Below are 13705 nucleotides of genomic sequence, written 5' to 3' on the forward strand. Positions count from 1 at the left end.
AAAACGTCCTCGGCTCAGGTCATGATCTCACGGTTCGTGGGTTCCAGCCCCGCCTTAGGCTCTGTGCTGACAGCTCAGAGCCTGGAGCCTGCTTCCGATTCTGTGTCCCTCTCTCACTCTGCCCCTCCCCGACTCGTGCTCTGTCTCTGTCTCTCTCTCTCTCAAGAATAAATAAAAAACATTTAAAAAAATTTTTTTAAAACACAAATTTTAATTCAAGTTTCGTCTAGAAAATAGATGCTTAAGCTGGACATCAAAACCTAGTGTCATACTCTATGCAAATAAACCAATACCCCAGAATCCTTGACAAGAACCAATAAAAGCAGAACCCTATAAATCATAAAGAACAACCGGTAGTGAACATCAGTAGCAAAGGCCCAGAGAAGATTTGTTAAATAATTTGAACAGTATCTGGAATGACCTGGTGATTCTCTTGTAGATTTGGGCATCAGAAAAAATAAAATAAAATAAAACTTCCACAATGTAACCACTTGATCAATATATGTTGCCAAATGTAACATTATGTCTGAGAGAAATGGAAAACGACCATCTGTCCCCTGAAGAGCAATGTGGATAGTTTAGGGAACAACTTTTACCATCAACACTTTGTATCAGAGAAAACAAATAAAATCTCCAAATTTGAGGGGAAAATTATTTTAAGACTGTAAACATAGTCAACCAATTTTTTTCAAGAGTTAAAAAAAACAAGCAAACTTTTTTAGATATTCAAACTATTTTCCTTCTGTGCACCTGTTTTGGAGAAAATTACTTAGTACTATGTTCCATGAATATAAGAGTAATATATTAAAAAGGATGTACAGCATTCAGAAAACATCGGCTCTAACCCAGGAAGAAAAAAATAAAATCATCAGGAAACAGCTGGGCAGAGCCCCAGTGTTGAGACAGCTGAGTGACAGGTAAAATGTCCTCAGATGAGACCTCCTGAACTGAATCTGTATAATCTTTAATATGAATAATGGAAATAGGGCGAGGACACATTGTTTGGTGGGAGAAAAAGAGAACAAAAAGCATAGCAAAATATGTGTGTGTGTATGCGTGTGTGTGTATTAAAAGCATCCACATAAGTCTTTTCTGCTTAGTGAAATTGAGACTTAAGACCCGCTTTTTCCTATGTACTCCATTTAATTTATCTCCATTTAGGTAAATGTTTCTGGTATCAATGTTGGCTAATCCATGTACTTTAATAAATATGAAATACTCTTTTTTTTCCTTTATAAGTCTTTCTATTTTTTGCCACAAATTCTCCTTTTTTTTTTCTGATATGCCTGTTGATATATATATTTCCCTTAGATACAATTTGCTTAGTATATTTTACTTTCATATACAGTAAAACTTTGGATTGCGAGTAACTTGTTCTGCAAGTGTTACACAAGATGAGCAAACATTTCTAATAGATTTTAACATAATAAACAAGCTATGTTTTACAATACACCAACGGGGTCATTATTCGCAGCACGGGGCAGGAGCACAAAAGGGGCGGCAGGGACCCCTGGGAGGGGCTGGGCTGGGGAGGGGCAGGGGTGGGGAAAGAGGCCAGGGAGGTCCTAACTGGGGTGTGTGTGTGGGGGGGGAGTCAAGACCCTGGGGGACGGGGGCCCAGGCGTTCGGACAGGACAGGCAGGGGCTGGGCTGCAGCCCCTATTGGGCTGGGGGAGGGGAAGGGCTGCTTGGAGCCATGGGACATGGAGGCTCCTGGCCCTACCTGGAAGGTGAACAAGCTATGTCTTACAATACAACTAGTACCTGACGCTGAACATCACATGATCTCAAGGGAGCCAACAGTTTTTAAAGTTCGCTTTGATATGCAAGTGCTTTGAATTACAAACGTGTTTCTGGAATGCATTATGCCTGTAAACCAAGGTTATTTTACTCTCTATATAAGCGTATATATGAAATAATACAGGGATCATATAATATATATTATATACTATGACTATAATAACCTTAAAGCAAATGCCTGTGTAACCAACACTAGTTTAAAACATTGAATGTACGGGTGCCTGGGCGGCTCAGTCAGTTGAACCTTGGACTTCAGCTCAGGTCATGATCTCACTGTTCCTGAGTTCCAGCCCCTCATGGGGCTCTCTGTTGTCAGCACAGAGTCGGCTTCACATCCTCTGTCCCCCTTCTCTCTCTCTCTCTGCTCCTCCCCTACTCACACACTCTCAAAGACAATAACTGAAAACATTTAAAATATATTGAATGTGGCTGGTGTCTTAGAAGCCCCTTCATGAGAATAACCCTTTTTCTACATTTTAAAGGCAATCGATATGCTGAATTTTGTAAAAATAACTTCCATGATTATCTGTATAGATTTAGTATCTAGTAAATTTTTATAAACCATTTAAATTACTTTTTGTGTTTTTAAACTTTAGGTAAACTGAATCATGCTGCATGCATTATTTTGCGACATTCTGTCATTCATTATTATGTTGTGAGAGAATACCATATTGATGTATCTAAATAAAATACCTTAATATTTTCTATAATGTAGTATTTCGTAGTATTAATATATCACATTATACTGGTGATGAATATTTGCACTGTTTTGAGTATATGATTGACTCTGTAAATGTTCTGTTTTATGCTTCTTAATGAACATATACATGCAAACCTAGGATTAGAATTCACTTCCTGATCAGAGTATATAATTGCCTTCAATATTACTGGGTAATGCAAAATTCTTTACAAAAATGGAAATAGCAATTTCCATTCTCAGCATTTAAGAATACAAAATTCTCAATATTCTGTCTTTGCCAAAAGTTGCTGTTGTAAGACTTTCATTTGTATCAAGCTGTTGAGTATACAATATCTAATAACATTTTTGTGTGCATTTTTCTGATTATATACAGGTTGAGCACTTAGATTTCACATTTCATAAAGCACAGGTAGAATGCATTTTTCTTTATTTTTATGCAATTCTTGCCTAGCTTTCACGTTAAATATTTATTCCCTGAAGGAGAACTTGTTATATACGGTGTGAGTTAAGAGGTCAATTGTTTTTCATTGGCATAATCAGTTTTACCAGCACCACTTCTTGACAAATCCATCTGGCATCACTGATCTATGGTATCACCTCCCCCAAATACCATGTGCCATATAAGCATTTTTCTTATTATGGTCTATATATTCCATTCCATTGATCTATTTATCTATTGTTTTTCTAATACCACACTGTTTTTATATTTTATAATACATTCCCCAATTTATTATTTTCTTTAAGAAACTACATACTACATACTGGACATTTTTATATTTAACATTTCTTATTGAATTAGCTTGATATTTAAATAAAATCTTGCCAAGCTTTTGCTTGGGATGGATTGATGATAAAGATGAATTTAGAGGAGAAATGACTTCTTTGACTTCTTTAACTTCTTTTCCAACCTAATAATGGCAAAACTCTCAATGCATTTGTGTCATCTTTAATTATTGTCATTAAGCTTTTTGTTGTTTTCTAGAAGATCTGGAAGACTTTTTGTTAGACTTATTCTTAATAACTTGATTTTAAAATTCTATTGTTGTATCTGTGGTATTTTACTTAGTGTTTGTAGCTCATATATAGAAATGCAGTTGATTTTCACATATGAGTTTGTGTTAAAGAATCTTGGTAAAAGTTGTTATTAATTACACAACATATCCCATGATTCTTTGAATTTTCTGTGTGCATAAAAATAGCTTCCATGATATGACCATTTGTTCTCCCTTTTCTAATCATTTTCTTAATTTAAAAAATCTTGCCGCCATGTCTAAGATCTCCAATATGATAAATTTAGAATTATTTATGATATTGATGTTTATCTTATCCCCAATCTCAAAGGAAATATTTTAGCATTTCATCATTAAGTATTATGTTTTTCAAAGGATTTTTGAAAACAGACTTCATCAAGTTCAGCATATTCTCCATTATTTGTAGGTTGAAAAATATAAGTTTTACTTTGTTTAAGACCATGGCATAAAGTAAGCTTATAATTTTGTTAATTCTTTGGTTTCAGTGCAACACATTGATTGATAATTTCGTATGAAGCCACCATTGCTTTCCACGGTTTCTTGGAATAAACCTTTTTGTCCATGATGCCACATTTTTTTTAAATGCATTGTTGATTTCTGCTTGATACTCTTTAAGATTTTCTTTTTTAAAAAACAAATTAGATTGACTTTAATTTTCTTTTACCAGCCTGGAAAGTTTTGATATCAAGGTTAGTGTAGCTTCATAAAAAGAATTAGAATGGGGTGCCTGGCTGGCTCAGTTGGTTGAGTGTCTGATGCTTGATTTTGGCTCCGGTCATGATCTCACAGTTGGTGAGTTTGAGCCTTGCATTGGGTTCTGCACTGACAGTGTGAAGCCTGCTTTGGATTCTGTCTCCCAGTCTCCCTCTGCCCCTCCCTGACTGCTCTCTGTCTTAAAAAATAAATTAAATAAATAAATAAAGAGAATTGGAATACATTCCCTCCTGCTTTATGCTCAAAAAATTATATGTAATATTGGAATTATTGTCTCATGTTTAGAACAATCTACCAGTAAAGCCATCAAGGTTGGAAATGATCTTTATGAGATGAATGGATTTGCTATAGACAATTCTGCTTTTCTATTTAACTTTAGGTTACTTTTGGAAAAATACATGTTCTAGACAATTGTGTATTTTATGTACATTTCAAATTTATTGAGCTAAAAGTTTTAATATATCCCGATTTATCTTTTAGTATATGTATTATCCACAAAAGTAGTTTATAAGTTTCTTGAATTATATATTTCTTAAAAATAAACCTATTCATTTTATTTTTTAAATTTTTAAAAAATTTTGCTCTTTGAGTATAGTTGACATGCAATATTAATTACTCTTGAATTCTCTTAAAAAAAAACTGCAGTCAGCATATTGTGGCCTGTGAGTCAGCCAGTTTTTATGAATAAAGCATTCTGGAACATAGCCATGGTCAATCATTTACATATTGTCTATAACTATTTTTATGCCACAACAGCAGAAACAGTTTGAGTAGTTAGAGCAAGAGGTTGAGTTGTGACAACAAGAAGCCTAAAATATTTACCATCTGATCCTTTAAAAAAGGAAAAAAAGGATTGCTGGCACCTGGTGTGTAATTACTACTCATTTTTAGTCCTGATTTTTGGTATTTTTTCCTTCTCTTATTTTTTAAAACAATTTTTCCAGTGTTTTCTCAATTTTATTTCTTGTGTCCAGTTTTGTTGAGATTTCCTTGTTACATAACATTGCATTTGTTTAAGATATAAAACATAATGAATTGATAGATGTGTATATTGGAAATAATTACAAAAGTTTAGGTGACATCCATCTCGAAAGTTTGTCAATTTTATTGATCTTTTCAAAGAACTAACCACCTCTGGGCTTGATTTCTGGACTTTCTTTTGGGGATATGCTCCTAATCACTGTGCACATATGTGCCATTTTTTCCCTAATTTTTGTTGCTTTTTCTAAGTTCTTTTTTTAATTTTTTTATTATTATTTATTTTTGAGACAGAGAGAGACAGAGCATGAGCAGGGGAGGGGCAGAGAGAGAGGGAGACACAGAATCTGAAGCAGGCTCCAGGCTCTGAGCTGTCAGCACAGAGCCCAACACTGGGCTTGGGCTCACGGAGTGTGAGATCATGACCTGAGCTGAAGTCGGATGCTTAACCGATTGAGTCACCTAGGCGCCCCTGCTTTTTCTAAGTTCTTAAGATAAATCCAGTGCTTCTGACTTTTACAACCCCAAGTCTGTGAGTGTTTTCTTTCTATGTCTATCTTTCACATAACTGAATGTCCTCTCCCAATTCCCATCTATCTCTTTGCTATCTATCTGTTATCTATCTAAATATCTATTATATCTATTTGTATCTTTTTATGTTTGCATCTAGATATTCTCACTTTGTCCAGTTTACTAATACACAGACAATTCCTTTTTTCAACTTGGAAGTTATATTAATCAATTGCATTTTCTCAAAAGCAATTTTTTTCTCTAGACTCTTGTTATTTTAAGTAGTCAAAATGTTTTATCATCTTTCTCTCTTGATATTAATTATATCTATTCTATCATTTGAATGAATTTTTATAATTTTATTTTTTCCAATGCTAGTTATTTCATTGTAGTGTGTATTTCTATTTCATGTTGTCAGCTACTCAAGTGTTTGGTGATTTATTCCTGTTATTCTAATTATTGATCATTGAAAGAGCTATCAGTATAAAGATATTAAAAGACTGTAAAAAACAAAAGCAAAAAGGAAGACAATGTAAACCAGATGCCAGCGTACTTGGCAACTATCCATCAAATTTTGGTAAGAATTGTGGCTCTTCTCCTCTTTGTAATTACTACAGAAGATTAAGTTACCACCCCCAATTTCAGAAAAAAATAAGCTGAATTATTTTTTATTTCATTATTTTGTAAAAGGTTTTAGTCTTTATTAAATTTAATCATTTGTAATAACTTGAGTTAAGAAGTAGTAATGTATTTTCCCTCTCTTTCTCTTTCTCTTTTCTTACCTCTTTTCTTTCTCTAGCGCTCTGATGGTTGGTCTATATCTAATTATATATATATATATATATAATCTAATTATATATATATATATATAATCTAATTATATATATATAATTTATCTACTCTAATCTATATCTAATTATATATATATTATATATATGTATATATATAATATATATTATATATAATTATCTATGTACAGTTACTGGGGAGCCTCAGTTGGTTGAGTGTTCGTCTCTAGATTTCAGCTCAGGTCATGATTCCAGGATCATGGGAAGAAAACCCACGACGGGCTCCACGCGGAGCATGAATCCTGCTTAGGATTCTTTCTCTCTCCCTCTGCCCCTCTCCTCTGAGCACTCTTTCTCTCTCTTTCTCCTTCTGTCTCTGTCTCTCAAATTAAAAAAAAAAAAAACAAAAAAAATGGGGTGCCTGGGTGGCTCAGTCGGTTAAGCGTCCAACTTCGGCTCAGGTCATGATCTTGCCCTCTGTGAGTTCGAGCCCGGCGTCAGGCTCTGTGCTGACAGTTCAGAGCCTGGAGCCTGTTTCAGATTCTGTGTCTCCCTCTTTCTCTGACCCTCCCCCGTTCATGCTCTGTCTTTCTCTGTCTCAAAAATAAATAAACGTAAAAAAAAAAAAAAAGTAAGTATGTACAGTTACCAAAGTTAAAATAACTAATGTCATCATTATTTTTTAGACTTTATTTTAAGTTAGGGGCACTTGACTTCAGCTCAGGTCATGATTTCACAGTTCATGGGCTCAAGCCCCCTGTCAGGCTCTCTGTTGACCTCACAGAGCCTGGAGCCTGCTTCAGATTTTGTGTCTCCCTTTCTCTCTGCCCTTCCCCACCCCGCATCTGTATCTCTTAAAAATAAATAAACATTAAAAAAGGTTTTTAAGTATATTTTAGGATTTGGTAATGAGTCATTTCCATTTACCTTCAACAATGTATAACTTACCATATATTATGTTATGTCATAATTATTGTTTCCATATATATCTAGAACATAGGTCTTAAAATCATATCTATATTTATATTTTTAGCACCTAACATATCCAAATACAACATGCCTTTTGAACTAATTGTCTTACATACAGACATTGCTCTTTCTTTATATTTACTGCTATTCCCATTACTTTCTTATAGATATCAGACATTGATAAGCTCTGAGCCTTTCTTTTCTTATCAATAAAATGGCAATAACAATATATACCTAATCAGGTTGTTGAGAATATGAGCCTGATGACATATGTAAAGGAGCATAGTAAATGGAACGATATAAATGTTAGTACGCCATCTTGTCATGGCAGAATGAATAGTGGTAGCCACATAAGTAAAATATTTTTTCTCATCTTTGTTGAGGTATAATTGACAAACAAAGACTGTATATATTTCAGGTGTGCAACTTGTTTTGATATACATATGCATTGAAAAATAATTGGCACAATCAAGCTAATGAAAATATCTATCCCCACATATAGCTACCATTTTCTTTTTTTCTTAATATGGAACAACATGAATTTGCTTCTCAGCCTTGCATTGGGCCATGCTTATTTTCTCTGTATCATTTCAATTTTGGTATATGTGCTGTCAAAGCAAGAACAAAGTCATTGTAATTCCATGATTTATAGCTGTTAATTGGAGCTAATCATAATTATATTTTTGATCATTCCTTTGGTTCTGGGAATACTTTGTTGCTTGTCTATATAATTAAATATAAGCTTAATCAGTGCAAGAGTTTTTGTCTTTCGTTCACTGCAGTAGCAATGAGGATGCACTAATGAAAATTTTTATTTGGCAACCATATGAAAGTGTGAATGTATGTATTATACATATAAACATAATAGGCATATGTCTAGTATGTATGTATATGTATATTTACACAAATAATCACATAGTAGTTTTGTGATTACTACTAATTTTGACACTATTTATATAATGTTTTATTAGTTTCCACTTTGTTTCAAAATGTGTTGAAATATACAGAGAATTGTGGAGAAGTTGACTATGACTCAGAAATACAACTAGTTTAACAGTAGCTTTTCCAAAAGTGACATAATGCTTATATAGATAAATAGATCCCCTCTGCCAGGATTTTACTAAAGGTGGATTGAAATAGATTGAATTAGCTTTAACATTTTGAGTCCTCTAACTTCTGTCAAAATTTTCCTCAGAATTGTACTTTATGTCTTTGGTTGAAATATCTATGTATACCATATTTTCAGATCTTTTTTTTTCTTTTAGTTTAGAATCTATTTCATATTATCCTAATTTTAGAAAAAATTCCTAAGATTATGGGCAATAATATGAAACACATCAAATTATATTTTTACTTTTGTAATGTATATATCAAAACACCTTTAAGATAGAAACTCATCACTACCTTGTTCTGTTCAAGCAATGATATTTAATAAAATGAAGTTTTTCAGCTAGGGTCTTTTGAAAATAAAATTAATCAAAGTAAACCATTAATCAAATTCAGTAGATATTAAATTAAAAATAATAATATGAGGTATTCAGAAACTGCATTCATGTAGTAGTAGCTTGATCTCCTAGGAAATTAAATTTATTTAACCAAAAGACCATAGTTAACATACTGCATGATGAAATTAAAGATGTAATTCTAGCCTATTAATCATGCAGAAGATTGCAATTATGTTTTATTTGTTATTTTCATGGAAGTTTCAAATTATACTATTAACTCTTCTTCCCCTCAAGTCTATAATATTGCTTCAGTTATAAAGCAATAACAAGTTTTTGAGATTATAAATACTTTTAAAAAGATTTTGTGTATATAAAAATGAATTTAAAAATTGCATTTTAAAAACTACTATAGTGGCTATTTTTGTAATTCCTGTGGAAATGCATAAGAGTGTTTCACATATTATAGTTTTATTAAGATGATAAAACAAAGATATTATTTAGAGGGACATTAAATGATTGAGGGTCCAAAGAAGCAAGGGAATTATGTTGAATCTTGGAATAAGAAATCAAATGCTAAAACAAACAAACAAACAAACAAAAAACCTGCATCTTTGAAAAGATTGTCTAGAATTAAATGGTCTAGGTTTCTTACTCTGAAGTTATACAGAAACTTAAGAGACCCATGGATAATTCTCTTTCAACAGTCAGCTACTTATCAATATACCGAAAAGATATCTAAATTTCTCCAAGAGTAATGTTTTCTTAAATTTGTTTAAAGTAACTTAACTTATAGTGTAGTATTCGTTTCAGGAATAGAACCCAGATATTCATCATTCACATATAATACCTGGTGCTCATCACAAGTGCCCTCCTTAATGCCCATCATCCACCTTGCTCATCTCCCCACCCACCTCCCCTCCAACAACACTCAGTTTGTTCTCTATAGTTAAGAATCTCTTATTGTTTGTCTCTCTCTCTGTTTTTGTTTTTGTTTTCTAATTTTATTTTTCTTTCCCTTCCCCTATGTTCATCTGGTTTGTTTCTTAAATTCCACATATGAGTGAAGTCATACAGCATTTTCCTTCTCTGACTGACTTATTTCGCTTAGCATAATACACTCCAGTTTCATCCACTTTGTTGCAAATGGCAAAATGCCATTATTTTTGATGATTGAGTAATATTCCATTATATATAAATATACCACTTCTTCTTTATCCAGTCATCAGTCAATGGACATTTGGGCTCTTTTCATAATTTGGCTATTGTTGATAGTGCTGCTATAAATATTGAGGTCCATGTGCTCCTTCAAATAAGTATTATTGTATTGTTGGATAAATACCTAGTAGTGCAATTGCTGGGTAATAGGGTAGTTTTATCTCTAACTTTCTGAGGAAACTCCATACTGTTTTCGAGAGTGGATGTACCAATTTACATTCCCACCAACCGTGTAAGAGGGTTCCCCTTTCTCTTCATCCTTGTCAACACATATTGTTTCCTGTGTTGTTTATTTTGGCCATTTTAACTGGTGTGAGCTGATATCTCAATCATGGTTTTGATTTGTATTTCCCTGATGATGAATGATGTTGAGCATCACTTCATCTTTTCATGTGTCTTTTCATGTGTCTTTTAGCCATTTGTTTGTCTTATTTGGAGAAGCGTCTGTTCATGTCTTCTGCCCATTTCTTCACTGGATTATTTATTTTTTGGGTATTGAGTTTGATAAGTTCTTTATAGATTTTGGGTACTAGCCCTTTATTTGACATGTCATTTGCAAATATCTTCTTCTATTATGTAGGTTGGCTTTTAGTTTTGCTGATTGTTCCTTTTGCTGTGCAGATGTGTTTTTGTTGTTGTTGTTATTGTTTGTTTCCTTTTTAGTTAATGAAGTTCTAAAAGCCCATTTTTTTATTTTGTTTCCCTTGCTTCTGGAGATGTCTAGTAAGAAGTTGCTACAGCCGAGGCCAAAGAGTTTGCTGCCTGTGTTCTCCTTTACGTTTTTGATTGTTCCTTGTCTTACATTTAGGTCTTTTATCAATTTTGAATTTATTTTTGTGTGTAATGTAAGAATGGGGCCAGTTTCATTCCTTTGCATGTCACTATCAGTTTTTGCAATGCCATTTGCTGAAGAGACTGTGTTTTTTATATTGGCTGTTCTTTCTGTTTTGCTGAAGATTAGTTGATCATGTAGTTATGGGTCCATTTCTAGGTTCTCTATTTTATTCCATTGATCTATGTGTCTGTTTTTGTGCCAGTACCACACTGGCTTGCTGATTACCACTTTATAATACAGCTTAAAATCTGGAATTTTGATGCCTCCAGCTTTGCTTTGCTTTTTCAACATTACTTTGGCTATTCAGGGTCTTATCTGGTTCCATACAAATTGTAGATAGTTTATTCTATTTCTGTGAAAAATGCTGGTGGTATTTTAATAGAGTTTGCATTGAATGTGTAGACTGTTTGGGGTAGCATAGAATTTTTAACAATATTTGTTCTTTCAATCCATGAGCATGGAACGTTTTGTTTTGTTTTGTTTTGTTTTCCATTTGTTCAATTTCTTTTTTAAGTGTTCTATAGTTTTCAGATTATAGTTGTTTTACCCCTTTCTTGGTTATCCCTAGGTACCTTACGGGTTTTTGTGCAATTGTCAATGGGATGAATTCCTCGATATCTCTTTCTGCTGCTTCATTATTGGTGTATAGATATGCAACAAATTTCTGTACATTGATTTTATACCCTGTGACTTTGCTGAATTTATGTATCAGTTCTAACATTTTTAGTGGAGTCTTTTGGGTTTTCCCACATAGAGTACCATGTCATCTGCTAAGAGTGAAAGTTTGACTTCTTCCTTGCCAATTTGGATGACTTATATTTCTTTCGTTGTCTGATTGATGAAGCTAAGAATCCCAGTATAGAAATGGAAGGAAAACTTCCAAAATCATTCTATGAGGCAGCATGACCTTGATTCCAAAATCAGACAAAAAGTCCACTTAAAATTATAGACCTATATCCCTGATGAACATGGATGCAAAAATTTCCAACAAGATACTAGCAAATCAAATCCAACAGGACATTAAAAAGAATTATTCACCACAATCAAGTGGAGTTTACCCCTGGGCTGCAGGAGTAGTTCAATATGATACACTACAATTCAGTTCAATGTGATACACTACATTAATAAAAGAAAGGATACGAACCATGATTCCCTCAATAGATGCAGAACAAGCATTTAACAAAATACAACATCCTTTTTTGGTAAAAACCCTCAAGAAAGTAGGGATAGAAGGAACACAATTCAGCGTCAAAAAGGCCATATATAAAAGATCCACAGCTAATATCATCCTCAATGGGTAAAAACTGAAAGCTTTTTCCGTAAGGTCAGAAGCATGACAGGGATGTCCAGTCTCACCACTGTTGTTCAGCATAGTACTCAATTTACTTTTACCATGGAAAAAAATGAGTCTCTTATTTTTTAATTCTTATATTTATGTGACTATATATTTATCTATTGTGTGGATAAATTATAAGCTTCGTGAGAGTAGATACAATGACATTATAGTTCGGTGCTATAAATCCAGTGATTAGCTCATGGCCTTTCATATAATTACTTCAAAAAGTGTTTGTTGAACAAATAAATGAGTAACTGTTTATATGGCATAGATAGGATTCAATTAGAATATACCTACCAAATAATTATTTAGAAGAGGAAAAAAAGATTGGAATTAGTAGAGTTAACCGGAATTTTCAAGGGATCATGAAGCTGTGGAACAAAAGGGTTAAAGATGAGGGTCTACAATCTCACTGATTACATTTGAATTTATGCATTTGCACCTCCCAGTGTTTGCATCTTCGGCAAAGTTGCCAACCACCTAGTCAGTTTTCCAATCCGCAAAGTGAGGATAGTAATAGTAACTAATACATTAATGTATCATTAGGATTGAGTGAATTAATTCATTTGAAGTGCTAAATCTGGTCTAATACCTAGGAAGGACTTAAACAGTGTTTTTTTGGGGCACCCGGGTGGCTCAGTCGGTTAAGCGTCCGACTTCAGCTCAGGTCACGATCTCGCAGTCCATGAGTTCGAGCTCCACGTCGGGCTCTGGGCTGATGGCTCAGAGCCTGGAGCCTGCTTCCGATTCTGTGTCTCCCTCTCTCTTTGCCCCTCCCCCATTCACGCTCTGTCTCTCTCTGTCTCAAAATAAAAAAAACGTTAAAAAAAAAAGAGTGTTTGTTTTACTATTAACTCTTTATATAGCTTTTTATAAATTAAATTTAATCAGTTTTCATTTTCTTTATATATTTGTATAATATATATTTGATTAATTTTCTAATTTTAAAAATATTTAAACTTCAAAGTAATTAAAACATAGAAACCTTTCTTCTGTATCTAATTTACTTATTTATTTATTTATTTTTGCTTTGCTCCTTAAGAGTAGAAACCATGAGTTAGTAAAATCACTTAGATTCTAAGCCTTCTTCAGCTTTTACTACCAATTGCTTGCTAGTGACTCCTGCCATGTGATGTGTAAAATTTACTATCTGCTTATTATTATTTTATATTTTTATCCACATCCTTAAAGCTGGATTCTCATCTTTTTTTTGTTTTTAGTCTGAAGAGAATTGTGGGCACTTGGATAAAAGCTTAAAACCATCTGCCTAGCCAAAAATAAAAATAGTGACTAAAAATAAAGATTGTAGGGGCACCTGGGTGGCTCAGTCGGTTAAGCGGCAGACTTCAGCTCAGGTCATGATCTCGCGGTCCGTGAGTTCGAG

General features: G+C 33.5%; 1 non-coding gene across 1 annotated transcript; it reads right to left on the bottom strand.

Annotated features, from left to right (window-relative positions):
* Window positions 1-8010: 8010 nt before the first annotated feature.
* LOC124521447 (U6 spliceosomal RNA) lies at window positions 8011-8114 on the bottom strand. The gene has a single exon (XR_006964531.1). It is a non-coding gene; the product is annotated as a U6 spliceosomal RNA (small nuclear RNA).
* Between the last annotated feature and the right edge of the window lie 5591 nt (window positions 8115-13705).

This window comes from Lynx rufus, unplaced genomic scaffold (genome assembly GCF_022079265.1).
Source record: "Lynx rufus isolate CCGP_SWC_20201006 ecotype Redwood Valley unplaced genomic scaffold, mLynRuf1.p SCAF_3, whole genome shotgun sequence".
NCBI lineage: Eukaryota > Metazoa > Chordata > Mammalia > Carnivora > Felidae > Lynx > Lynx rufus.